The following is a 20356-nucleotide window of genomic DNA, read 5'->3' on the forward strand; positions in this document are numbered from 1 at the left end:
AAGATAATTGTTGTCATTGTTGGAGATAGCTGGGGGAAGATAGGCACACTGTTGTGTTATTAGTAGAACTTTGAACCACTGCAACCATTTTGGAAAGCAACTTGAAAATATTCAAATAAAGTGACTGAAATGTCCCTAGTCTCTGATCCAGAGATTATAGTTGACTTCTACCCCAAAACACCACTGATAAGAAGAAACCCCTCATATACATTAAAAATATTTATAACCTAAATACCTAATATTTACCTAATATACCTAAATAAACAATGGTACACTAACATACTGGAATATTGCTGTGCTATAAGAAATGAAGAATACAAAGAAACTTGGAAAATTTTACATGATTTGATGTAGGGTAAAGAAAGCAAAGTAAAAAAAAAACAATATAGACTATGACTTCAACAAAGTAAGTAGATTTTTTTAAATGACCCAAGATAATTAATAGTGGATGTTGTAAAATTACAAAGAACACGAATGACTTAAAGAAAATATGAAAAAATGCTCATAGGCCACTTCTCTACAGCATTGAGAGTTTCACAGGTGGTATACATTGCATATATTTTCAAATGTATTCAATGTATTGATCAGTTTTCCTTTATTTTTCTTTTTCTTTAAAAATATTATGTTACATTGAAATGGCTAAGGCGGGATGGGAAAATAGAAGGAGATTGGGAGAAATTCTGGTGACAAAAACAAAATACGTCAATAAAAATACTTTAAGAAAGAAATTCAAGGTGAGGTTCTCAATTGAGATAATGGGAGGAGGGAGAGTTATGAGAGTTTTGAGAAGGAATGAAAAGTTTTGGAAAAGTTGATGTGAATGGGAATAATAAATTGATTCTGGAGGTTTAAAAGGATTGCCTTGCCAAAGTAAGGGCCCAGTTTAAATTATATAACATTTCTTTGTAGTGGACCTGGTCAGCATGTTTTTGTGAGGTGATATCTGAGCTGAGTTTTGAAAGAAGAGAAGGATTTTACCAGGTATTTGCCTTTGAAATGCCTTTGAAATAGCTGAGGGTCACCGTAACTGTTTGCTTCTAATTGTCCTCATAAATTTTCAAGACATCATTATATTGTACTGATTAAGAACTGGTAAAAGTAGATGCAATATGATCAGATCTCAGCCATGAAGCTTAATAGTCCTTAACTGATTATCACCCTATTAAAGAAAAAAAAAAAAGAATACAAGAAACTCCTCAAGTATCGGTATTCGACAGCCCTTTGCATTTCCTGCCATAAAAATCCCATGAATACAGCAGCTGCCAGCTGAAGTGAGTATTAGTCAAACAAACACCAGCATCCTGGGGGATAGGGAGGTAGGGAAAGAGAGAAGATTTTGATCACTGTAACTTAACTAAGGTCAAGCACCTCACCCTTGAGAGATGAATGAAGAATTTTTTTTAAACAAAGAAATGTGACTTTTCTAATATTTTCAGATAGTCTCAGCTTTCATTGGCCCATGAAAGCCAATTTTCTTTGGCTTTTCTACCTTAACCCTTCCAACCTGAAACTCTTTTCCTTTTTTTTTAACTTATTAGTCAGTGATACATCAACAGGTAAGACATGGATAACCAGTTCAAGTTCAAAACCAATAAACCTTTATTAGTGTAATGGCTGATCTCCACCCTACAGGAAAGGGAAGAAATTTGGTCACTCCTTCATCTCCTTAGAGAACGGACAGAGCATACTGGGTATGGAAAGTTGCCTGTGCTAATAAATGTAGCCTGGCTATGTCATTAATGTCACTTAACTGGTTTTGTAGGTTGCGTTCAGGGAAGACTAATATCTCTATTGTGAGGGCTGCTTTCTACCTTTGGTGTCTACCTGATTCACCCAACTCTCACCTTTGGCTCGAAGAAGCTGTAGTATGCTCAGTGACCACAACCCAGTAAACTGTCTTGACAGGCAGGCTAAACCAGGCTGAGGGTAACTAACAGGCTTCAAACCCATTGATGAGTTGGGTGTGGTGGGGTGTCTACCCCAGGCATGTGAAGACTCCCCCCAGTGGGATGAGAAGATAAGAGCAATTTGTTCCAATAGCCATGAAGGTAGTTGGAGCAAGCGTTGTGGAGCCCTTAGAGCTTGATTAGACCTCAAAGATGCCAAGGTCATCCACTGTATCCTGAGCCATCACCAGCCATCTTGACTTTGTCTTGCCACTAGACTACAATGACCCACAACTTCACACAACTCTGTCTCACTTAAATCCAATTTTATGCATGAATCAAAAGACAACACCCATATCATTTTTACCGCTTTTACCTACCTCAAAGTCCTGTGACAACAGGCAAGTGAAGAAGCAGCAGGTGTGGATACACTGGGAGCTGTAGTCACAACTCGGCACATAGGCAGTCCAGGCCATGGCCATTTTCTCACTAGATTGAAGCAACAACTGGATTCAGCAGTCTTCTGGGTATCTAAGCAACCATTTTTTGAAGACTAGACTGCTCACCTCCTGGTGTAAGGAAGGGACTAGAAAAGGTACCCTAAAAATTGTCTGCTTCACCCAACCCTGGCCTGCTTAAAAAGCAGGTAGGGATCCTACCCTGCACTTGTTTTGTATTTTTTTAAATGTACAAAAACTTTTTTGAAGATGATTAAACTCACCATTGGTACATGAAACATGCACATGCTTATGAACAACATGAAATCAAGTGCATGACATTGGAGATATTGGCAAAGGACTGCCCAACATGGCATGATCTCATCAAAGAAGGTGCTGTGTTCTATGAGCAAAGCAGAATTGCAGTAGCTTGAAAGAAACACGAGATGTGCATATTTAGAAACATCTCCACCGCAAATGTTCATGTGGACTACTTGTGCCCAACCTGTGGTAGGGTCTTCTGAGATCATATTGGTCTGATCACTGTATCCTGACTCCAACATAGTGATATCATTTTGGTCCTCTTTGAGAGCAAAGGACAACAACCAATTAACTGATTTTCTTTGATATAAGAGATTGATTGAGTGATATGTGCATGGGGGAGGGGGTGGGTAATGTTACATCTAGAAATTATGGTACTATGAAAACAAAAGGCATCAATAATTATTTTAAATGAAAAACAGATTAGATAGCTAAATAAATGAAAGGATGAATTAAAAAACAAAAACTTAAATACCTACTACATCAAAGGCACTGTGACGAGGATACAACAACAAAAAAAAATCCCTAACTGAACAAAGCTCCAATTCTATTGTTCATAGAACTTAAAACCTACAAATATTCTCAGAACAACAGTTTCCAAAATGTGTTGAATATATCCCCTAGAAGGTACATGACATCATCTATTTGATTGGGTAAAGAAAATATGAGAACTGAGGTGAGCAGCACTGTTCAGCCACTCTTATCTGCTATTGGTCTTTTCTGGGCTCTTTCCCCTTGTCTACAGCCACAAAAACCTTCACTTCACTTCATTTTTTTGTCATTTTCTTTTTTATATGTTGTTGGCTACATTTTTTTTATTTTAATTGTTTTCTTTCTTAATTATTTTGGGTTGAGATCCTATAAACTCCAGGCAGGTGGTAAACTATGAGAACTTTCAAAACTTTGTATTTGGAGGAAAGTGCAATCTCCAGGCCCATAATCTGTAGGGTCTGGGCTATCCCTAAAGGATGCTAATGTTGCTATTGTCTAAGAATTATACTGAATGAAGTAGTGAAAATCTTTTGTGTCATTCAGAAAACCATGAAGAACTATGACACTTAGACTTTATTGAGATTGTCCAGTGCCAGGCATTTGCAGAGGTGGGGGAAGGGCTTGGGCAGTGTACTTAAATAGACAATGTTTGAGCATACTCAGGTCCCCAAAGAACTACCCAGAAATGAGGATATGGACAAAGGTGCCATTCACTCCAGTAGATCTGCAGAGGACAGAACACACATTTACATGATGGGGATGTACAGAGAGGATTGAACTAGGGTACTTTCCATAGAGAAGGACATGTATTTTGGCACCATGCTAAAGGACATTTGTATCCCAACAGGTCCAGGTTGGTCTTTTAGTGCCCATGGCTGGATTGAAAAATGACTGGTGACTGAGCCGGATAGAGCCCTGCCCCACCTCACTCCACAATACATTATAAGAGCTGTAGAAAAGACTCCACACCTTTTCATTTATAAAATGCCCTGATTTGGAATCCATCACCAGTTTCCCCTTGCATTTCCATCGAAGAGGGAAAGGATTTCTCTCTCCTCTACCCTCAGTAGCAATGGTGTCTATAAGCACACACCATTGGCGATATGTGTTTGTCTGGGTGATCCTGAGACTGGACCTTAAGTCTCTATCTTCTGCCTTAAGACAACAACAGAAGAAATCCTTAGAGTATGGTCCCAATGGTCCCCCAAGTCAATTCTGCCCCTACCCAGGACACACTTTCTCACTTGGAAGCAGATGAATAAAAATATTACCACAGCCATAATCATGTATTTGAAGAATTAGTGGTTTTTCCTTAGTTCCTGCCACCTGTCTTCAGGCTCCCTAACCTCATCTACCTGCCTAGTATAAAGAGAGGCCTCCTAGAAGGGGTAGAAATCCTCCCATTATAGCAAAATTGACTCCTTCCAAAGGGACTGACCAAGTTTTCCAGAAAATCCTCATTTCTCCTCCACTTCCTCCATACCTCAGACATGTAAGCTCACTGACTCATCACATCTGCTCTTCCAGCTTCCCCACTGAGCTATCCTCAATAAAAGACTGCAATCACTACTATAAGCTACACAGGTTAAATGCTTCTTTCATGCTGGAAAAAGCCTTAAGCCAGAGACAGCTTCCTCTTCCACTTTGTATTTCTTTCCAAAAACACAGGTAATTTAGCAGTGATCCTGAAAAAAAGGACTTTTCAGCTTTGATAACCACCTTGTAATTTGGGACGTTTCTGGGTTCCTGTATAGATGCTATCTCCCCAGAAGAAGGTGCTGTCTACAGCTACATTGCTTCTCAGAGGATAAAATGACCACCAACAGACTCATTGTAAGTCTGAAGGGATGAAAGAGTCATTCCTGGTTGGACAGAATATCTGGATTTTGTGTTACTTAGATAATACAGATCAAAGGTGAATGTGAGTTCTCTGTTAATCAGTCTTTCCAAGTGTCTTTACTGACTGGAAGAGTATAACAGTTGTGCTGAGATATTGTGTTATGTTGCAAGGGTTTGTTAACAATCATTTATAAGTTTTTTGCATACTTGTTTTTGCAGTGGAGAAAATGAATAACTATTCTATACCTGATATCTACTTTGTACAGTGAGAATCTTCCCTAAAAGGAACTTTTTGCTCACCTTTTTAGAGGGCTAATAGACATACATCTAAACCTTTGGGGGAAACGAAATTGCACAGTGGATAGAGTGCAGGACCCGGATACAGGAAAACTCATCTCCTCCCTGAGTTCAAATCTGGCCTCAGTCACTTACTTGTAACCCTGGGCAAGTCACTTAACCCTACTTGCTTTGGTTTCGTCATCTATAAAATGAGCTAGAGAAGGAAATGGCAAATCACTCCAATATCTCAGCCAATAAAATTCCAAACGGGGTCACGAAAAGTCGGACACTGAACAACAACAACAAACTCTGTGGTACAGATTTTTCCCAGAATTCCAAGTTGGAGACAATCAGGAATGAGGAAAGGCCTAATAAACCCTCTTTGGAGTAAGGTTGCTCCTTGAATCTGACAAACATATAAGACTAGAGTAGGATCCCTTTGTAGGAATAGAGAGGTAATAAGGTCATAAACTAGGGTAGTGGCTGTGAGGGTAGATATAAGAGGACAGATGAGGGGAAGGTTGTAGATGCAAGTAGGTGGCACAGCACATTGAATGTTATATATATGAAATCATAAAGCCCTCAGTTCAAATTCAGTCTCAGAGATTTATTAGCTGTGTGACCCTGGACAAATAGCTTAATCTCTATCTACTTCTGTCTACCTTATTTTCCTCAGCTGTAAAATGGGGATAATAATAACACCTAGCTCTCATGGTTGTTGTAAAGATCAAAAGAAATAATTTTCATAAAGTACTTAGCATAGTGTCTTGCACATAGTAGGCATTTAATAAATTCTAATTCCATTCCAGTTCATTCCTGAATCAACAAGGCATTTCTAATGATAAGAAGCTTATTGCCTACCATTTTCATTGTTGAATAAGTATAATTGTTAGAAAGGTTTCCAAGACACTAAGCTGATGACTAATACGGTAATATGTGTTGCATGATTGAACATGTATAACCTGTATCAAATTGCTTACCGTTTTGAGGGGGAGGGAGGTGAGGGAAGGAAAGAGAAAATTTGGAGCTCAAAATTATTTTTAAATGAATGTTAAAAATTGTCTTTAGTGTAACTGGGGAGAAATAAAATATTATTTTAAAGGGGGAGAGAAGAAAAAAAGAAATTTACATAATAATTTTGTTGTTTATTTAAATGGAATAGCAAGCTGTGCATAATAAATTTTCAACTTCCTGTGCAATCATCTTTTTTTATTGTACTATGTTATGGAAATGCTTATTTTATTCCATAAATTAAAAATAAAATTTAAAAAAAAGATTCTATGGGGGCAGCTAGGTGGCACAGTGGATAAAGCACCAGCCCTGGATTCAGGAGGACCTGAGTTCAAATCCAGCCTCAGACACATAACACTTACTAGCTGTGTGACCCTGGGCAAGTCGCTTAACCCCATTGCCCAACCAAAAACCAAAAACCAAAACCAAAAAAAAAAAAAAAGATGTTATGCTGAAACCTTCCCCCCCTCAATAGTTTATATGCATTGAAGCTAGTGCTACCCTCTGGGACCAATCACTTTGGCCACTCCTATCCCCTTAGCTGGGATGCCCCCAGGCTCATTCTCTCCTATTTCAGCTTTGATAGTCGAATCTGCTTCTATATCTTCAAGTTGCTAGTTTCTACCTCCATTTTTAGCTTTATTTCACAGCATTCCCCCTCATCCAAAGTGGACCACTAGCTATCTCCCCACTTGAATATTTGCCTGTTCATTTGCATAGGTCATCTGCCATGCCCAGATTTAATTTCCTCCTTACCTGCTCTCTCAGAATCCATGCTTTCTTTTAAGGCTTCGCTTAGGTGCCACTGACTCTGTAAAGCTTCATCTGATTCCCCTCTGCCCTACTAATTGGTAGTACTTGTTCCCCCTTCATTTTACCTTATATGATACATATAGGTATCTAAGTTGCATCTCTCCCCATCCCCAGTAGAATATAAGCTTCTTTTTTTTTAATTTTTTTTTTCAGGCAACTGGGATTAAGTGACTTGCCCAGGGTCACACAGCTAGTAAGTGTCAAGTGTTTGGTCTGAGTCCGGATTTGAACTCAGGTCCTCCTGACTTCAAGGCCAGTGCTCTATCCGCTGCACCACCTAGCTGCCTCCCTGAATATAAGCTTCTTAAGGTGAGTGTCCCTTTTACATTTGACTTTGTGTCACCAATTCCTTAGAGAAAGCAAGTGCTAGATAAATGTTTGTTGAAAAGAATTAAATTACTAAAGATGGAAAGAGGTGACAGGTCCTAACAGAGTAGAAAGGTTTTGAATGCAGACCCAGGGATAATGGTTTGTATGTTGTCTCCTTCATTAGACATTGATGTCCTTGAGAGCAGGGAAATTTTGTTTGTTTTTGTACGTTTTGGCTTTTCATTGTATCCTTAGCACTTAGTATAGTACCTGAGTACTAAGTAGTGGCTTAATAAATTTTTGTTGACTGACTGAATGTCTGAACATGTGCCTAGTTAAGTTCAGAGGGACTCAGCATCAGGTTTTCTTGCAAAGTGATGAATTTTCCAGCTATTGCAACTCTCAAAGATCTTCTACCAGCTCCTCAAAGTTGCAGTCTGGGTTAGTAGAGACAGCTCCCATACTGCTGAACTCCTTGAGAGCAGAGATAATTTTTTTTTTTTGCCTTTTTTTGTATCTTTACACACTTAGCACAGTTGCTGACTCATAGTAGGCACTTGTTGACAGACTGATGAAATAATAAATTCTTGAAAATACTGACATAGATAAATAATTTTAATACAAGGGAGAGTGAGATACCTGCAAAAGGGCCCTTACTAATTCATTTGAAACGTGTGATTGGAAAATGAATGCTTTCCCCAGGGGAGATCAGGGAAGGCTTCAAGAAAGAGAAGAATCCTAAGTTAGACCTGGAAGGGAGGGACTTCAACAGATGGACATGGAGGCTATTTAAGAAAATGTTATTAAGACTGTTTAAAAATGAAATGACTTATAGATGTTTCCAAAGGTTTAATCCTAAAATGACAAAACAATGGGTATTTCTGATTGCTTTGTGTTCTTCCATAATCTTAACCAAAACAAACAAACAAAAACCTTCTGCAATATTTCAAATACCACTGAGGTGGATTTCCTTGAGTTATTTTTACCTAAGTCAACCCTGGCATAAAATAATCATGATGAGCATATCATTTTTGGATGCTAGTTTGAATTACATATGCACAACTGAATCCCCAGTGCAACTCAACAAGCATTTATTAAGTACCCACTATGTGCCAAAGAATTGCCCACTGAGGGAAATACAGAGTTGAATAAGACATGGTTCCTGCCACCATAGAACTTGCAGGCTAGAAAGAGATAAATTCCATACATAAACAACTGTGATGCAAAAAGATCATAGCAAAAGCATAAAAGAGGTACAATCATGATGGCATACAAGGTCAATGGAAGAGAGATGATGTCTGAGCGTGTGTGAGTGTGTGTATGTGTGTGTGTGTGTGTGTGTCTTGAGGTGGGAGGAATGGGGGGAAGAGTTGATGCATTTTGGGTGGGTCTTGAAAACTGGCTTAGATTTCAAGAAGTAGATATGGGGGAAAGGGGCAATCCAGTAAGAACAAAGGAATAGAGAGAAGAAAGCTTTGGACATGTGCCAGAGGTCTGCACCCTTGCTTGGAAACCGAACTTTGTTTTGTTTTCTTTTGTTTTCCACTGGGGTTGTTGATTTCCAGAAATATAGCTTATATAGAAATCTGTCTTGGGAATTGGGTAGACTCCAATTTAAATTCCACCTCTGGTACATACAACCTATGAGACTCTGGGCAAGTCATCACAGTATCCCAGGTAACTCTAAGATTATAAATTTCTGAACAGCTTCCTGTATCCATTGCAGGAGAATGTTTCTTCTCTAGGAATTCTATAACTCAATTAAATCATAGGTCACAATAAGAAAACAAAACAAAACAAAATGTTGATTCTACCAACATAGAAGAAAAAGAAGGTTGAAATGGAACCATCAGGAAAACTTGCCACAGTTGCAATAGGTAATATAGTTCTTACATTTGTCTCTATTAGCATTATAATAGCTACTGACTTGGTCCCTAACAGCTTGGAGAGAATAGTACAGTCAATTGTGTAAATAATACAAGTTTTTAAAATGTGTCCAAATGTATAATTAAATGGATAATGTTACAGTTCCCCAACCCTGCCAAGGCCCACTGCCTAAGTGGTAGGCTTTTGAAATTTCATCTTAATACATGGTTATGTGATACACTGCTTTTATGGTCTGCTGGGTAAATGACTCTTGGTTTGAAAAGGGCCTAAATGCATATTTATACAGGAGAGTATAATGGTGTTCAAAGGGCTGGTAAGATCTCTCTAGTAAATGCCATGAATTATACAAAAGCATCTATTTGTATATATGAAGTATTGTGATGCTGAGTGCATGTCAATACATACATCCTTCCCTTTCTAACATACATAGATAGGCCTTGCATCAAATTCTTCACAAAGATCAGAATTAACCTAAAGCCAGCATGAAATCCTGCCTCTGAACTCCCTCTGCCAAGTTCAAAGTCTTGCAAAATTTTCAGTGCTTTGCAGTTCCTGACAATGAAGAAAGCAAATAGGAGCTAGTGACCCCATATCTGAGGCTGTGAGGGTGGGGAGGAGCAGTGAACAAAGCCAGCTCTTACCTTCACAATAGCAAAGACTATCTGAACCAGCCTCCTACTAACTCCATAGTTTCAAGGCCAGTGGGAAGCAGGATGAGGGAAGGATCAACTCCACAAATTTTCACTATTAGGGGATGAACCCTCTGAAGAGCTTATAGTCTATTGGGCTCTACCCACTCTCAACCTTAATAGACTCTAGTTCAAATTCTGGGGACTTTTTATTCGTATCCTATCTCTGTGACTCACTTGCCCTCACCCAGTTAAAAAAAAATGGAAATATCCTACATTAAATCAGGTGTAGATATTTAATGATTGATCATGCTAACAGACCAAGGCAGGAAACAACATTGAAGCAGCCATATATTTAATCATGACTGCAATGAAGAGTAAAGTAACAGAAAACAATTTCCAAATGTTTCTAGTTTGATTCCCTTTACTCCAGAATAGCAGGGTAAATAAGCTCTTCCAAAAAAAAAAAAACCTCATGACCCTAATAAAGCCAGATCTCTTTCAGCAATTAGAATACAGGGGTTGAAAACTATCTGTTTGGACAGTCTTGTTTGCCTCTTGAAAATTACAGGCTGCTCATATGTACATTCTGCTCTTCATCATTTGCACAATGCATCCAATCTTTATACAGTTTCCACCTCTGTTTGCTTCAGGCACGACTCATCACCCCTGTCTGCTCCTGGTCTCTACATAGCTATCAAGGTGATTTACCCCAGGCAATACTTGTCAAGGTCATCACCATAATGTCCTAATCAGTCTCCCTTTCTTCATGGTCCACCATCAGAGATCTCTATTACTCTTTTATCTCTTGAATGACCTCTACCAATCTCTCAAATCATGGGTACACCACCTCATAGGAAATGGAGACTTTGTTCTCTTCAGAAAGCACTTGTTCTCTGAGACTAAACATCTTGGGAAATATAATCCTTTCCTTAGTAGAAAGTTTCAAGAAACTATTGAATACCTGATCCTTTAGGCATCCATTTCTTAATTATCTGAGTTCCTTATAGTTTGTACTTGGTCTCTACCCTTCCACTGTTTCTCTCCATTGTCCCAGCCATTGAAGATAACTCCCAAGGATACACATAAAACAAAACTACTGGAATCTTTTGTTTAGCCAAATGACATTAAAAAGAGACACTCAGAGGTGGAATAGGGAAAGTAAACAGGCTTTGACCTCAGAACTTCCATTATGGCACCTTGCTACCACTATAGGGAACTTTCCCTAATTTTCCTAGTTTTCCATGATCTTCCCCCCATTGTTCCTCTAATGTATGTATTTTCTAATGTATGTATTACATATTGTTTTGTATGTTGTTGTTGTTGTTGTTGTTGTTGTTGTTGTTTTGGTAGGATCTGAATGGCCAGGTCCTACCAAACTAAAAAGACTAAAAGGAATATTATTTCCACTTTAAGGAAAAGGAAATCAGATACAGAGAAGTTAGCTAACTTATTTCAGATCATAAAAGTAGCAATGGTCATAACTGAGATTTGAAACCATTTCACTCCTGACTCCAGGTAAATCACAATTTCTACTTTATCACATTTCCTCCTGGTCAAGCCACTTTAGATCTCTTCTCTGATTCTTAATTCTCATCAGCAAGATTGAAGGAATTGATTCATTGATCTCTAAGGCCTCTTCTGGTTCTAAGTCCTTTGGTCTATTTTATATGTCACAAAAGTCAGAATAAAAAAGGAGAGGTTACTTGTGAATAGTTAGATACCTGATTATTGTTAGAAATTAGAAGGCCCGACTTCAGTGAGTTTGAGGGGCAGCAACTTCATTTACCTCCTGTTACTAAATTGATATGTCTTCTCTGTGAAAGTAAGAGTTGTAACCATCACCAGTCATCTTTTCTACATTATTCACACTCTGATGGCAAGGTCACCTTTAACATATGCATGGCATTTCTTGTGAACCTCATGTGGGGATTTAGTAAGAGGGACTTCTATGCATTAAAATTTCATTCCCAGCCTTCATCTCCTCCTGCCAATTAGCCTTAGGCATCAGTTCCAGGCTGGCCTGGGGCTCTCTTCAAAGCCAACTAGGAAATATGGAAACATTTATGTTAAAAATACTTTTAGCCTCACGAATGTCACGTCATTTTACTGTTTCTCTCGGTCTTCAGTTATTCCACAAGGTGTTGTGATTATGCTCGGAAGTAGTACTATCTAGAGAGGTCACAGCAGAGGAGCACAAAAAGCCCTGGGCTAGGAATTAGGGCACCAAATTCTGGTCTCAGCTCTCTACTAACTAAAAGGAGTATCTTCCATTGGTGCTGAATTTAAAAGTTTATAATGAACAACTCTGTAAATAAAGAGGAAAGAACATGATTATTTTAAGATTAAAAGACATAACAACTAGGGTTCAACTAGGGAGAGGGAGAGGGAGAGAGAGAGAGCAAATTAACAGTAGTCCTAGATTCCCTGTTTACTTTCCCTGTTTCAGCTTTGTGTATCTCCCTGGAATGTGATTTGGCTAAACAAGTGCTGAGGTCAAAGACTTAGACACTTACCACCCATATGAGCACAGGCAAATCACTTAAACCACTATTACTCTCAGTTCCTTCACCTGCAAAATGAGGATAATAATAATACTGACTTCATGAGGTTATAGTGAAGATCAAATGAAATAATATATGTTAAGTTCTTTGCAAAACTATAAATGCTAGCTATTATTATAATTGTTATTATTAGAGGTAGCAATAAATCCAGGCTTTAAAAGATGGGTAGGAATTGAAGGAGAAAAGGAGGGTCAAGCATAAGGGTGAAAATAGGCATAGAGGTATGAAAGAACAAGCCGTATGAATATGCTGCAAGTAGGTCGGCTAGAGTACAGAATATATGGAGGGCAATGGTACATTGAATATTAAGGTGAAAAGGTAAAGTGATGCCAGATTGCAGAGGGTCCCAGTGCTGGGTAAGTTAGCTTGAACTTTGTTCATAGACTAATAGGGAGCCATTGAAGGTTCTTTAAGCAGAGTAGTATCATGAAAAGATCTATGCATAGGAAAGGTCAATATGGCTGTGTGTGTGTGTGTGTGTGTGTGTGTGTGTGTGTGTGTGTGTGTGTGTGTGTGAGAGAGAGAGAGACAGAGAGAGACAGAGAGAGACAGAGAGAGACAGAGAGAGACAGAGAGATGGTTTGGACAGGGAAGAAAGTACATGTGGGAATTAGAAACAACCATGCTAGGCTAGATAGAGTAAGGAGGATAGTTCCTAAGGCCTCATACAGGAATAGATTTGAAATTGACAGGAGGGGATGCATGAGAGAGATGTTTCTAAGATATATGTGCCAGGATCCCTAACTAATTTTACATGATATGTGAGGGAGAAGAGTTAATAACACGAAAGTTTTGAACATAGGAAATTCTAGCTTAATAAATGTTCATTAAATTATATGGAATGAACGCTAGGTTAATTGATAGGATGAAATAGTGTGGTTTAATGGGGGGGGAAACCTTTTTTTTTTAAAGCAGGAGTCAGAAAATGTGTGTTGTAGTCATGACTAAGCCACATTTGCTGTGTGACCTTCAGTAATTCACCTAAACTCTCCGGGCGTCAGTTCCCTAATGAAGGTGTTGAACTAGAAGATGTCTTAAGGTAATTTCTATTATAAAATTCTTTTATTTTATTTTTCACTCTTTTATTTTCTTTTACAATTCTTTCATTCACTATAAACTATCAGCAATCATAGGATTTTAATAAAGATTGATAACACATAGCCAAAAAATGGGGGTAGAAGGGTAGGGGATGAGGATAAGCTAATGTCTTAGCCTAGAGCCCAGAGTAACAATGTGCAGAATAGGTGAGGAAGTTAGAAAATGTAGTCCCACTGTACTCTATACTATCCAGATCACATAAGCAACATTATTTTTGATCATAGGAACCCAAATAAATCAATAAACAAATAAGTAAATCAGAGGACAGCAGTATAATTAACCAACAGTAAGTGTGCCCACATTTCTCTTTAAAAAATGTTTTTCTATTCTTTTCTTTTGGGTTACTGGTAATTGGAACCATAGCAACCATATTTAAGGACAGACTTTTAAAAAGTAGAATAGATCTGTAGGAGGGTAACAAGGGTACTGACAGGAATTAAAATCATGCCATGCAAGGATCAATTGAAAGAACTGAGAAATTCTGGAGAGGAACTGAAGGAAGACTTAAGGGGTATTTGATGACTGACTTTAACTGTGTAAAGGATTGTCTCATAAAAAAAGGATTTAATTTATTCTACTAAGCCCCAGAGGACAGAACCAGGCCCAATTAATATAAATTACAGGGAGACAGATGTCAATTCAGTTTTACAAATATATTGTAAAATGAGGATAATAATGTCACCTCCCTCCCAAAATTGTTGCAAGGATCAAACAAGACATTTGTAAATGGCTTAGCACAGTGACTGGCACATAGTAGGTACTTAATAAATGCTTGTTTCCTTTTTTGATATCCTATACATAGAAATATGCATATACGTATATATATATATATGCACACACATATACATAAATATAGAAGGGCACCTAGGTGGCTCAGTGGTTAGTGTGTGGGACGTGGAATCAAGAAGACCTAAGCGGTAATCCTGCCTCAGGCACTGACTAGCTGTGTGTCCCTGGGCAAGCCAACTAACCTCTTTGTGTCTTAGTTTCCTCATCTATCAATGGGGATACTAACAGCACTTACTCTCTAAGGCTGTTGTACAGATAAAATGACATAGCCAATGCAAGTGCTTTGCAAACCTTAAAGGTCTCCACAAACGCAGGTGGTGGTGGTGGTGGTAGTGATATGATGAGTTTCCTAATAATTAGAGCTGTCCAGAAATGGAATTGGTTTCTGTATGGGGCAGTGAATGAGCTCCCTGATGCTGACATTCATGTACAGCTTAAATAATTCTCCCCCTACACACACACACACACATACACACACACACCCATCAGGGATGTGATGGAGATGATCCATTCATTGTGAAATAGTTGGAATATATCACTGAACTTCCTTTCAACTCCAAGATTCTCTGATTTTATGACTCTGCATGTAGACAAAGGATCTCTGCCTGGCATAGCTTACAAAGGGAAACTGACTTTTTTTTTTCAGCTGGAGTTAAAAGTTGAAGTGATCCTGCAGGAGGGTATACAGTGGCCAGCATTGCCATGACAACATATCAACAATTACCAGAATCCAAGAGACAAGAAGATAAAAAAATTTTTAAGAGAAATGTGGGCAGCCACACTTATTGTTGGTTAATTATGCTGCTGTCCTCTGATTTATTTCTTTATTATTAGTAGTAGTTGTAGTAGTAGTATTTTGGCCATCAGCCATTTCAAGTGTGTTGTGTATTTCACTATAAGCTAGGACTTAAAAACCAAAGCCATACATTTAGCTCTATTCTACAAGAGTAGATCCCCTTTTAGGTCTGCCTTCCAATAGAAAAAGAAAAGAAAAGGCCTCACACCTGCTGAATTGCACAAAAGTGGCAGGTGTACTCAAGGCCAAAGATAACCTAATCTTTACAAATTGCTCAGGAACAGGGAAAGCCGAGATGGTGAAGGGAGGGTAAAGGGAGACACCTGCTACTTCCTTCCGTGAATCCTCAATCCCACCTCCTCTGGCTCCATCTCTGTGGTTTGTGGGGCTGCTGTTGACAATAGCATCCCAGCTGGCCTGTGGGTGGAGGGTACCTTCACTCAACAGGTGCTTATACCCCATCCCTTACCCCACCCTAAGCAACATCAGAAGTTATCTTAGGTTTCTCATGTCTTTTCAGTTAATGATCAGAAACCGACTGCCATTTCTCCTCTGAGAAGCTTTGCAAGATGAAGACAACAAAGCCAGATTAATCCGCCCACTCTGTGTGCGTTTGTGTGTATGTGTGTATTTTAAGCCTTCAGTTCCTCTATAGGGAAAGTCAGTCAAGTTCTCCTCAGTTTTTCCATCCAAGTGTATTTGCAGGTGGTCTGATTTAAATAAATACCTGCCCTCTGGATGGAGGTCTTCTTCATAGACCTACTGAAATCCGCATCTGAAGGCATATAATCTCAGAGTTATAAGGAACCCCTACAAGTCCCTAACCAGAAATCCTAGGGCCATCAACATCCATGAGAGGATAATAACAACACTTATATGGCAATTCAGATGTATTATTTCATTTGATCCTTACAACAACTCTGTGAGGCATGCTATTATTGTCCTGATTTTACTGCTTAGGAAACTGAGGCTGAAATCCGCAAGTCCTCAGAGCAAAAAAAGTTGTATAAGCAGTGTCATACAACTAGTAAGTGTCTGTATACTCAACTACTTGAACCCAGTTCTAGTACTCCATACACTATACTACCTATCCCCTGCCTGAGAGCCACAAGAAATGGGAAACCCACTTCCCTAAGTCATCTTTCTCCACTTTGGAATTGTTAAGGTATATCTCTTTATGTAAAGTCTAAGTTTGCCCAACTGCAATTTTTTCTCCTGGTTAATTCTGTGGGGCTCAGCCCTCTGGAGCCCAGAAGAACAAATTTAATTCTTTGTCCACATAACCAGCCTTTAAATACTTGAAGAGCGTGATCGCTTTTCTGCACGTTAAGAAGCCTAGCTCCTTAGACAAATAAATTCCTAATGTGCAGTGATACCCAGCTGTCTCAATCACCATCTTGATTTGGATCTGGATCTCATTGTTTGCCAATTTCAAACCCAGGCTCTCAGAACGGGAAACAGCTTATAATGGTGAACAAAACATTGGATGAAAAATCAGCATCCTCAGGATAAAACATTTCCTAGCTCTATTGTCTTTCACAAGTCTCTTTACCTTCCTTGGACTCCAATTTCATGTCTGCAAAAGTCAAGACTTGCCTTGACTGGGGGACAATGATAATAATAATGATTAACAACAATAATAATAACAATAATTAGAATTTATGTCATGTTTAAGGTTTTCAAAGCACTTTACTTTTGATCTTCATGAAATGGGTGTTACTATTATACCATTTTATAGGCAAGGGAACTAGGAAATAGAGACTTTCAGTGACTTCCTAGCATCACAGAGCTAGTGGCTGAGGCAAGATTTGAACTCAGCTCTTCCACACTCCAAGCTACTATACTACATTGTTACACTACTACGGATATACCTTAAGAAGATGAAAGAGAGTAACAAGGATTAAATGTGTACCAATATAGTCATGGTGACTTTTTTCTTTAGTGGTAGCAATGAGCAGGAAACAAAGTGTCATGGCTGAAAATGGTGGTATATGAATATAATGCAATATTATTTTTCACTTAGAAATTATAGATGTGAGAAATTCAGAGAAACATCAGAGAATTCAAGAAAAAATTATAAAAATGAGGAATTCATGAGTAGATATATATGAAATGATGCAAAATTAAATGCAGAGACAAAAGAATAATATACACAATGATATCAGCAGTATAAATTGTTGTTGTTTAGTCATATTCAGTAATGTCCAACACTTCATGACTCCATTTGGGGTTTTATTGGCAGAGATACTAGAGTGATTTGCCATTTCCTTCTCCAGCTCATTTTATGGATGAGGAAACTGAGGCAAACAAGGTTAAGTAACTTGCACAGGATCACACAGCTATTAAATGTCTGAGTCTGAATCTGAACTCAGGTCTTCCTGACTCCGCCCAGTATTCTATCTACTGTACCACCTAGTTGCCCTGGTGGAAGATGGCTAAAAGGAAGCTAAAATCTAAGTAACTATAAATGAATGAATGAATGAATGAATGAATGAATGGATGAATGAACTAATGAATGAAGCAATAATACTCATCAACTGGGCAGATCTCCCTTTTTTTGGCAGAGACAGGACTATTGGGGCAGAATGTCATACATATTGTCAGACACAGTCTAATTGCATCTGTTTAATTGGACACATTTGCTTAATTGATTTTTATCTTTTTTACACAGGGGAGTTCAATCTGGAGAGAGGAGAGAAATATTCCTAGAAACTATTGTGAGGTAAAACAAAAGGACACCGATCAAACAAATACAAACGAATGATTAGATAAGTTCAACATACCCTGTCAGCTCCAAGAATCTGTGAATGAGTGCAATAACTTTGCACTTAGTGTGAGTGGCTCCTAATGAGTTTTCTCATTTCGTTTTTATTCTGGCTTTAGCAAATTCCCTGCTTTATCTGCCATCATTTCCCTAGACGAATAACAGACATAATAGCATAATCATTGCTGAAAGGAAGGTACCAATAAGCAACAATTGAATAAACAGATGAATAGGAAAGGCTAAGGAGGAGATACAGTGTAATTATTATTTTTTTTTAATGCTAGATTTTGAATCAATGGACCTGGGTTCAAATAGTGGCTCTGTCACTAACTATCCTGAAGCAGTGTGGTGGAACAGATAGAGTATAGGATTTAAAGTCAGGAAGACCTGGATTCAGCTTCTGCTTCAGACATTTACTAGCCATGTGACCCTGGGCAAACTTCCATATGCCCCATGGGGAAGGTATTATTTGAAAACCTCAGCTTCATCACCTATAAAACAGGAACAATAATATAATGCCAAATCAGAGCTATCAGAATTAATTACCCTACTTCCCCAGGTTGTTGTGAGGATCAAATAAGATATTATTTGGAAAGCACTTAGATCAGTGACTAACACAGGCATTTAATAAATGGTTGTTCCTTCCTATGACTCTATGGTATAGCATTGGGAAGATACAAATAAATATACATGAGCCTCAGTCAGGGTGGTTAAAAAAATGAGCAGTTCTAAAAAGAAAATAAATTAGTGGTTCCAAAATGCAAAGCATATACTTGTAGAATTTACAAAGCTAAAAAAAACTTTTTTTTTCTTGCTAAATTTATTTTAAAGCAAAACAAATCCTCACTCAATAAAACTGGTAATGACTTAGAAACTTCAGGGAATGGACTGTTCTGGATTTCTAAGACTACCAGAGAGATGTAGGCATTAACTCTTTAGATGTTGAAAGTCTGTAATTGCATTCTAATTAAGAAGCTTTCTTAATCAGGACAGCTAAGTGGCACAGTGGATTGAGTGTAAGGCCTGAAGTCAAGAAGACTCATCTTTCTGAGTTCAAATCTTGCCTCAGATACTTACTATCTGTGTGATCCTAGTCAAGTTACTTAACTGTGTTTGACTCAGTTTCCCCATCTGTAAAATGAGCTGGAGAAGGAAATGGCAAACCACTCCAGTATCTTTGCCAAGAAAACCCCAAATGGGGTCACGAGTTTGACTTTACTTAAAAAAAAAAAAAGGTAAGAGGACTGATGATTGTTTTTTGTTTGTGTTTTAAGCCAATGATGCATTACATTTGAAAGAACACTAGTCTAGGACTGGGAAGACCTTGATTAAATTACTGGCACTGATGCTTCCGCATTTTGTGATTGACTACCTTACTTACTACCTTACTTACTCTCTGTCCTCAGCTGCATAATCTGTACATAGGAACAACAATATTCACAACTCCAAAGGTGGTTATGAGGAACACACTTTGAAAAAGTTAATGAGCTATACAAATTAGAGTTACTAGAATTATTCTTGGTGAATCAGTGGCATGATTTTTGACATTTTTTTGTAGGATGTTGATGAAAGCAATTCTAAATGCTGGTGCAGACAGACGTAGAGCATAAACGAAATCAGGGTGACCTAAGCTATGCCCTTGGAATTGGTGTTTTGCAAAAAGTCACTGCAAGCTTGCTTTTTGAATCCTTCATCTCTAGCATGAAATGGATAACGTCTTAGATGAGTCCTAGCCTTGTCTTCTCATACTTCACCCACTATTTCTCTCCCCACCCCAATCTTTTGTCATACTGGTGACATCAATATGACAAATGTGTTATGATATACAACAGTGTCAGCAGCACTTGGAATCCACTAGGGTGTAGTGGCACGAACCTTGGGCAGAAGTCAGAAAGCCTGGACTTACTTCCAGCTCTGCCATCTACTGTTCAAGCTGAACCTGTTTTGGGTTTTTTTTTTTTTTGATCTGTTGAACAGGGATAATACTTGCCCTACTTAGTTGTAAGAATTGAAGGAGATATTATTTGTAAAATTTTATGTAACTGTCAGCTTTCATTCCATTCTAAACAGGCCAATAGAAGCTTTGACCATAGGCAAGTCATATAACATCTCTGAGCCTCAGTTTTTTGCATCTACCAAGCAGGAATAATATCATGTATTTCAAATGATTGTCATGGGGAAAGAGCTTTGTAAACCTTAAGATGTCATAGAAATGTGAACTATGATTATGAGAAAAAAAGAGAAATTATAGACAGGCATCTTATTCAGAGTAGCTAATAAATACAAAGAAATACGTCTTAAGCTAAGAGACTTGGGGATTTAAAACTGTCTACATAGATTCAGTGAGGCCCAGACTGTGGAATCCAATACTCCTTTTGGATTTTCCATAGATTAATTTACATAGTCTTACATCTCAACCCTTGGGATCCAGAGTGACATCTT

Source organism: Vombatus ursinus, unplaced genomic scaffold, assembly GCF_900497805.2.
Source record: "Vombatus ursinus unplaced genomic scaffold, bare-nosed wombat genome assembly UNPS02014973.1, whole genome shotgun sequence".
Lineage (NCBI taxonomy): Eukaryota > Metazoa > Chordata > Mammalia > Diprotodontia > Vombatidae > Vombatus > Vombatus ursinus.